The sequence below is a fragment of the Mus pahari genome, chromosome 2 (genome assembly GCF_900095145.1).
Source record: "Mus pahari chromosome 2, PAHARI_EIJ_v1.1, whole genome shotgun sequence".
In the NCBI taxonomy this organism is placed as follows: domain Eukaryota; kingdom Metazoa; phylum Chordata; class Mammalia; order Rodentia; family Muridae; genus Mus; species Mus pahari.
In genome coordinates this window covers 161327302-161336600 of record NC_034591.1, presented here as the reverse complement: position 1 = coordinate 161336600, position 9299 = coordinate 161327302, and the positions used below count along the sequence as shown (strand labels likewise).

Genomic DNA, 9299 nt, shown 5'->3' with positions numbered 1-9299 from the left:
AAAAAAAAAATATGCTTGGTATCTGACCAGGCAAACAAGCATAAAGCAGGGGCTCTTGCTTCCCAAAATTACTTCTTAAAACACTTGAGTCCTTAGAAATTCAAGCTCACTAACAGAGTTTAATTCTGGGTCACCAATCCCTGAGCTGTTCCAGAGCCAAGCAATTGTTCCTCTGCAGAGAAAGGGGAAAGAGTTGAGTCAAAATAACTTTTACCTTCAATCCTGATTTATGATTTCCTCCACACACACACAAAAAAAGCACGGTATCTGCCAGCAAGGCTCAGCTTTCACATAAAAAAAAAAAAAGTAGCAATACTTTTTGCATATAATAATCACACTATTTAACTACTCAAGTAAAATCAAAGCAAATAAAGACTCCATAGTGCTGGCAGGAATATGAGAAACCACCTTCAGAAAAATTTCCAGAGCCTCTTCAGCAGCACTCAGACAGTCAGCTTTCCTTCCTATGACACATGGAGCATGAATAAGAAAGAGCCTCTGGGCCACGCTTCCTGATTTAAATGATGTTCAGAAAGGATAGTGGAGCAGGAATAGTTACAAAATCATAGAGCCTCATTGTTGAAGGAGACCAGAGCCAGAGGTTAGGATCAAGACCCAAATATTTTCCAGAATGTTTGGTTGGTTTGGTTTTGTTTAGATAGGGTCTTGCTCTACAGACTGGCTCTGAACGCATGGCTCTCACATGTCTTCCTCCTGAGTGCTGATATAACATGCTCCACACAGCAGCCTTGGCCAGTGTACTTTCTGAAACACTTGGGGTAAGTCCTGCTGCCTTCCTGGACTCAGGCCTCCCTCACTCCAGAGCCCCATGCTCTTGTAAGGATTGTTCTCAGGATCAAACATGATCAGCCTGCCCCTTCTGCTTGGCATACAGACAGGTGCTTGATACCAACAGCCCTGCTTCCTTCCCCTTGACCTCCTCATGCTCTGGCTCTGCAAACCACACCTACAGGAAGGAGCACAACTTGCAAGCCTCTAGTCAACCTCTTGCCACTGGAAACACACCAAGGGCAACAGTCCTCTTTAAGCAGAAAGGACAGAACCCCCAGCCAGGAGCACAAGGGGCCATTAACTTCACACTCAGACACGAACTTGCATTAAGCTGCTAACTAAGTCAGCCCCATTTTAGATTTTTTTACAGTAGGATTCACACTATGGAGCTGTTCCAGGCTGTTTCCTGGATTTTGACTATCAGCAGTTGTCTCAGATACATTTCAACTATAGCTTCCAGCCAATCACTGATAAAATGCTAAGAGTTTTATGGTGAGTGCTACTGAGTTCCAAATTATCTCTGAAAGCACATCTTTCTACTAAAAAATTTACAAAACTTCCGATAGCAACCTGCACTAAATGGAGTGAACAATTTCACTAGCACAAGAATCTTAGCAGGACAGCCAGTTTGAAGTCATTCTCCTTACATCTATGCACCTGGGCAAACCATATAGATGATGTTAAACAGTGCTTGTTCCTAAATGAAATTGTATGGAAATACAGGCACTCCTGCAAGATGCATTTTCCTGCCCTCCCAGTTCTGTGAGACAGTATGTTTTATCTAAAATACTTAGCAAGAGTTGCTGATCTACTGCCTCTTTAAACAGGCTTTAAATAATGAATAATTCTTAAAGCATTTAGTATTTCAATTTGGAAGACCTAGAGGGGCAGGAAAGTAAGGAAGAAAAAAGAAGGAAGGAAGAAAGGAAGGAGAGAAGAAGGGAGGGAGGAAGGGAGGGAGGGAATGAATCACTTCATTGTTAGCCAAAGACCACTCCCCCACATCCACATGCCTGTTCACAAAGTGTCACCGGAAAATGTACTAAAATGTATGGAGAACTGCTGAGAGGGCCAAATTCAGATGGTGTGAGTGGTGCCCTTGTTATGGGTGCTGAGTCTCTGAGAATAAGACTTCCTGTCATCAGGGCCCTTTCTTAGTGGCCTGTTCCTGTCACTGAAGGTTAAAATCTGCAAACAAGAATTACTTTCTCTGTAACTCCTAGGTCCCTAATTCATAGGAAATCTATCACTCCTTGAAGGTTGTCACAGAACACAGAGTTGCTGAAGAACTCTTCCAGTTCTAGTGACTTTTCTGACACTTGTCAAGGAACATAGTAATCCCACCCAGAGAACTCTGAACAGGGCACTCATGAAGTCACAGGTTATCCAGCCCAGCAGCCAATGTCCTTTAGGCCCTAGGCGGATAGAAGCAGTGTCAGCCAGCAAACCAGGAAAGGCTGTGGGAGAATCAGAGCCTGACACCAGGCAACCTTCACCAGAGTGCAGGTGAGTGCTGTGGTGGTCTTTCCACTGTCTTCTTATCATCCCCAAACTGTGTTCATATCTACCTTCAGTCCACCACTGTCTCCACCACAGGCAAAGACTAGAAAAGCAATGCAGTTAATTTCCCTTTTTTTCAAATTGTTTGAGAGACAAAGACTCTAGGCCTGGCCATTCTTCAGTCAGGCTTCTGAGCCTTCTCCTAGGTACATCTGTGCAATTCCTTAATTGCTCTAGGAAGTGGAAAGATCTAAATTATAAATAAAGCCAGTTCCTTCATGCTAAGCCAGCATAGGAGACCTGGGACTAGGAGTGGTCTGTAATGTAGGGCAAGTGTGACTATTTTTGTCAGTGTGGTTACTAGGATGTAGAGGCAAACATTCCCATCAGTTAAGACTCCAACCCCCATTTGGGTATCCTGCCTGACCCCAACATAAGTCTAAATTATGTGTCCCTAGGGAACTGTGGCGATCCCTCACCAGAACATACACTTCTGGAACCCAAAACTAGTCTGTCCTGCATATAAATAAGGCTGTCTATCACGGTACAGGATTTACACTTAGTACTAGCTTTATGACCTTGTCCCAGGATTAGGTTGGTAGTCTGTGTGTGTTTCTCTGTTGAAAATGGGACTAAACCAATCTAGGGACTGGAGAAACAATTCAGCATCCAAGAATGTTTGCTGCTGGGCTGGAGAGATGCCTCAGCGGCCACTCGTCCAAATAACCCAGGTTCAATTCCCAACACCCACATGGCAGCTCACAGCTGTCTATTATACCCCAGCTCTAGGAGATCTGTCAAATTATCAAAGCACATAAAAATTAAATGTAAAAAAATCTTAAAACAAACAAACAAACAAAAAAAAAAAAAAAAAAACCAACCAACCAATCCATTAATCCTGGAAATGTTTGGCTAACATGCTTGAGTGTGCAGAAACCCTGGTTGGAGAGATTTTTTTTTTTTTTTCAAAGATCAGAAGCTAAATATAGGACCCTCCAGGTCCCTACAACAGGACAATATTCATGAAGACCCAATACCCTTTATAAGGACCTGCCCCTGATTTAACCACTACCCAAAGCCTAAGGTTACTAACCAGCCCCCATGTCCTTAAGGTCTCAGTACTTAGCAATAGCTGAACTCTGGCTCAAAGTCTACATTGGGGTCTGGGAGGATAGGAAACCACTTTTTACAAATTCAACCACTACGCCTCTTAGTGTATAAAAATAAACATCATGAGTGTTTATTTGTTACAACCAGCTAACTCTTTCAGACTAACCTATTTTCCTGAGGTCAAGGCACCTAAGTTGGACCAGCTGCCAGCTTGTCCTTAGCCATTACACCCTACCTCCTGGAGACATTATGCAATATCAGCTTAAAGAAGGCAGCTCTCCCACACTCTGAGGTCCCACCCTCAAACAGCCAAGAGCATTCTCCCCAGAGAGTGTGTCAAACCTTCCGACTGCAGGAGAATGAGGCCAAGGTGGGGTAAGAGGGTGGTGTGGTGCTGTGTGAAGTGAGTGAGAGTTTCCAGTGGTTTCCAAGCCCAACTGGCCCTGCCTCGTTCCTGAGGTGCAGCCAGTCCCAAGTATATGGTTTTGCATTTGGCCTTTTCCCCCCTTCTTGTCCTGACTGACTTCTCAGGTGTGAAGGCAACACTGAAAGTTCCTTCTGGTCTAGCTCTTCTTGATAGACTTTTTTTAAAATTCTGGGTTTTCAGAAGTTTTTCTCCCAACAACAGTCATCTTTCTCTGCACAGCACCATGATTCATGCCAGGAAACTTCTTTCATCCTCTGCAGACATGAGTCACAATGAAAAGGCACAGCTGGAGATTCCTCATTTGAGCTGGACAAGAGGTCGTGGTCTACCTCAGGCAGGCGGGTAGGCACATGTGTACAGGCATGTTCGAAAGACCAAATAAGAACTCCAAAGGCTCTAGGGTTCACACAAAAGAATCCAAGTCTTCTTGAACAGCACACAAACCCATCAGAGAAGGACCTTCTGTCTTTCTACCACCAAGTAATCATAGTGCTCAAATTTTCCTTTTCATCTGAGGAAAACTTGAGCTTCTAATTCTATATTGTCTCTTATTTCTAGCAAACACAGTAAAACAGCTCGAAGATCAGCCATTTCACATCTCAACAATCCAACTGCCAACATCCCTTTAAGAGGTTTAAAAATGGTTTGTTTGTTTTTTTTTTGTACAAAACCTGTCACTATGGCAACTTGAATCTGCTCAGTTTCTGAATTCAGAACAGTGAACTATTTATTTATCTTTTCACTAAAAAAAAAATCATGGAAACAGATTGGTAACATCTTCCTCCACCTGACACTACAGAGCTCCAGCCTAATAGTGTAAATCAAAGCAAAGGTGACAAAGGCTATCCAGGGATTGAAGGAGGCTTTCTCGGAAGCCAGTGTACACACACACACACACACACACACACACACACACACATCCACACAACAGCATACTACCACTTTGGCTGTGTGCCAAGGACACCTGACCTATTGATACATTAGATGAACAGAACCTACAACCCCTTCACTTACCAGAAGACAGAAAAGCATATCTGTGTTCACTTCTGCAGATAGATGACTCTGGGCTGGGGAAAGAGCTTGTGGATGATTATCTATGTATGACTTTAGCTTTGTTCACTCACACTGCAAACCATGACTGACAGTTTCAAAAATCTGCTGAACACAACTGGTTTTGGGAAATGCCAGGAACTGACTGACTCCTTTTTAACCACAGCAGACTAACTTTTATCTTTTGGCAAGAGAACTCTGTTCTAGTTTGAATTTGGAATGTCCCCCACAGGTTTGTGCTTTCAAGACTTGGTCCCCTGCTGGTTTAGGGAACACTGGAGTAGAACTCTGGGGATGCAGGCCACTAGGAGGAAGGCTCAGAAGGCTGCATCTGCCTGACTCCTCCTAGCTCTTTTCTTCCTGGTCTAGCTACCATGTGAGGAACTTGACCACACTTGCACCATGGAGTCCCTGTGCCATGAAGGACTGAACCCTCTGAAATTGTGATCCACAACAACCTCTCCTCCCTTAAATTGCTTCTGTCAGGGTTTGTCACAGTGACAAAAGAAGCAAACAAAACAAACTCATAAATCCCAAACCTTAGCCATGACTAAAATATCCTAACATGGATTTAGAATGTCAATAGGAGATACAATCCCTTCCATTTGTCCTCAAGGCTCCTGCACCTGGATGGATAGATGGATGGATAGAAGATAGATAGATAGATAGATAGATAGATAGATAGATAGATAGATAGATAGATAGATAGATATAAGCTTTTACAAAAATCCATTAACCCTGGAAATGTTTGGCCACAAAGTTCTGTGTTATTTTGTGTACTTTGCCTGCTTGTTTGCCTTTTGTGATGATGATCTACCAGCTCTGTAAGTGCAACATAAATTGTTTCAGAAACTATTGTACTTACATATTTAGAGAAGTAATATTCTGATCATGCAGATCAGAAAAACTTGGAAAAAATACTCCATTTGGAGTCAGCCATTTCATAAATACAGAAGCTAGGCCCCAGTGAATTTCCAAGAAACCACAGGCCTGCTGTTTAATAATTAACAAAGGGGTTATGATCCCCCCTTCATTCGGCTACAGGGTCCAAATTTCCCAACCTGGCAGATAAAGTGTCTGGCCACATCTACACTTGTGTTTGATTCCTTTCCAATAGGTTAGGCTCCTTGGGACAATCTAACAGATACACAGCATAACTCCACTTGACACCCACTTTGGAGCTTCTAGGCTATCTAGGTCTGGAGAGTTATCTTAAATTGTGCTGAGGACACCACAAGCTCCCTCAAAAGTCTCATGAAGGCTGAAATTTGAAAAACACTTGTTAGGTGGCCATTCAATTAAAAACTACAAATAACTGGCAGTCAGCTCTGATCACTTTCTGAACACCAACCCAAGCTAGTAAACAACCATAGGAGTTAAGTGATGCACAGGAGTACAGAAAGGTCACAAGTCAGGACAGCAAGACCTAGCAAAACTAATAATGTGCACATCACAACATCATGTGGCACTATGAACTGACACTCATACAAGGGGTGCCCAAACTGGCACTGTGTCAACCTCACCCTCACACCCCAGTAGACTCATCCTGCTAAGCTACCTGTCAGGAACTGCTCTATCTTAAGTATACACTGAACTTGGAACAGCATTCTAAATCTTTACTAAAAAGAACAAAGGTTTGGGGCTGATACTGATGACATGGTAGTAATTTTTGTATCCCCCAAGAGACCAGACAGAGGAGGGACTGCAGCAGCACTTGGGAGCTCCTATACTGCCTTGCACAGTAAGCTGCATCTTCTTCCAGAAAACCCTAAGAGGCTGGCTGGGATCCATGCAGACTAAGGAGATGGTACAAAAGGAGAGCTGTCACAGCCCCAGGAGTCAGAGGGAAGCAGTGACTATTTCCTATTACCAGAAGATTGGGGTGCTCAGGGTTTAAAGGGAAGAAAATATACTTCAAATGAAAACTTAGCCTAACCTTACAATCTGTCTAATGTTTGTCAGCATTTTTACATCTGATCTCATTTTTTAGCCTGAAAAGTCCTCCTATGAAAGCTGGCCTGGTGTTATTATACTCAGTCTACAACTGGCAGCATGACTTGTCCAATACCACATAGCTTATCAACATTGGGGTCAGACTGCCAGATTCTTGGTGTGGGAGTTTTCCTTCTAATAATAATTATCATCATCATCATCCTTGAGACTATAATTACATCATTTCACCTTCCCTTTCCTCCCTCCAAAGATTCAGAGTCCAGTTCCAATTTGTCTAAGTATTTTTTCAAACTTGTATACAAAACCCCTGAAAGTATGGCTCCCCACTACTTCTTTACCTCCCACCTTCATGCTACAGACCAGTATTTCATAAAGACAAGGACTGTTAATGGCACATAATCCTGGGGCAGAGCCAATCCCCTGCCTGCCTCTCTGACTAAATAATCTTTTGTTGTTGATAACAAACCACAACTTGCAAAGTACAGATGACAGAGGTTGGAAGGGTCAAGTTCACCAACAATGAGCTTCACTCACCAATGCACTTCATGTCAAATGCACATATGCGGAGGGAAGTAGATACAACACTTTAAACAGCTCACAGACTTCTTAGTCATAGTAACTGTTCTTAGAAAAGACTGTCCCTGGTCATTGGGTGCTGTCTGCTGTTATCTGAGGCCCTTGCAGGATTTACTCATGCCAACTTGGCATTTTGTTTCTGCAATAAAAGATGCTGGGACAAAGGAAGTTAGAAGGGGATCTTCATGCCATCAACAGAGACTCAGCTAAGACAAACACTAATGGAAGCTAATCACTCCATTAACTCCATCAGCCAAGCAGCCAACAAAACACAAAACAGCTGGCATGCTCCACCCCTGCCTTGTTTCAAAGGGCCGGAGCCAACATGATTTCAAGTGACTAGCACAGAGCTACCTGCTGGTTCCTATCTCAGAATCATGAACCACCCTCTCCAGTCCTTCGGGGCCATCAATAAATAGATCAGTATCAGTCTTATTCTTGCTTTCTCTCCTCATCAATTTCAACTTTCCTTACTGTTACTTCCACTTCTACCTCCGTTCCCCAAATATCCACTCTAATTTCCAGTCATACTGCAAGACTGGAATTTTAGTGAAACAGTTCCAATTGGCCAATAAGGTGGAGCATAGCATTTTACAATGTTCGAGACTCGGTCTGCAGCAATCCCAAGATTTGGCCAATGATCCCTGAGCATTATACGGGTAAGGGAATGTAGAAATCACATGGATTTACATAATCACTGATGCTTACTGTATCTATGTCTTACCTAAGGAATATACATGCCCTAAATTATATTATAATTCTAATTTATGAATTTATATGTATTTCATGAGGAAAATTTCCCATATTCTCTCCATTCCTACCAAGAAGCAGGAAAGAAAATGAGAAAACCACCCAACAGATCCAAGCTCCAAGATCCAAACCAAGGCTGTCAGTCACCAGCTCGGAAGCTCTTTCCTGTAATTATAACTCACTCTCTATTCAAATACTGAGTTGATTCACTGCTGAAATGTAACAACAAGGCTGAAGATGACTCTTTCAGAGGATGCAGGTTCACTTCTCAGCACACACATAGTTACAACTATCAATAACTTACAACTTACAACAGCTTACAACTATCAATAACTATGTTTCAGGAGATCCAATGCCCTCTTCTGGCCTTTTTGGACATCAGGATACATGTGATACACAGACATGTATGCAGGCAAAACACCCATACACATAAAATAATAATTAAAATATTTAAAAATTAAACACAATCATGGCTTCAGGAACTAAAATTAAATAAATAGGGCATAAAGGCGATTCCCAATGAATGTCTTTCTTTAACTCTGCAGAATAAAAACCATATTGGATTAGAATTCTGAAAGCATCAACTATTTGGCTTAATTCATTAATATGCAAAGTCTGAACATACACACAATAGAAGTTAAATGACAAGATAACCTCATGTGGAATTCTTCATGCAGAGACTTCATATTAGTGCTGTTCTCTTAGGTCATAAGGGCTTAGCACCAGCACTAACCAAACCTGACTTCTGACAGCATGATAACTTAAGCTTGATATTCTTTTCTCATGATTCTGTTAATAAAGCATGGACAAGTAACAACTCTTTAAAGGATGCCAAAAATCTTAGCTATGTGCAAAGGAATGACTGAGCTATCACCCTTCGCAAGAGCTGTGTTTCACATGAATAAACAGACAAAACACACTTAGCTTTGACTAAGAGCACAGTCCTAAGTTCATGATAAACTCGACAAAGCAGAAAGACCTGTGAGGAGCAGGTAACTTATCCACAATAGAAAAAAAAAGTACTGAACAGGGAAATTTTCTCACATCTAAATACAATATTTGCCAAAAAAAGAAAGAAAGAAAGAAAGAAAGAAAGAAAGAAAGAAAGAAAGAAAGAAAGAAAGAAAGAGGGAGGGAGGGA

The 9299-nt window shown here is 42.0% G+C and overlaps 1 protein-coding gene across 14 annotated transcripts in view; it reads right to left on the bottom strand.

Moving 5' to 3' along the window:
- Ppfibp1 (PPFIA binding protein 1) overlaps positions 1-9299 on the bottom strand; it is a 141814-nt gene that overhangs the window by 115814 nt on the left and 16701 nt on the right. The gene's annotated exons all lie outside the window — the stretch shown is intronic.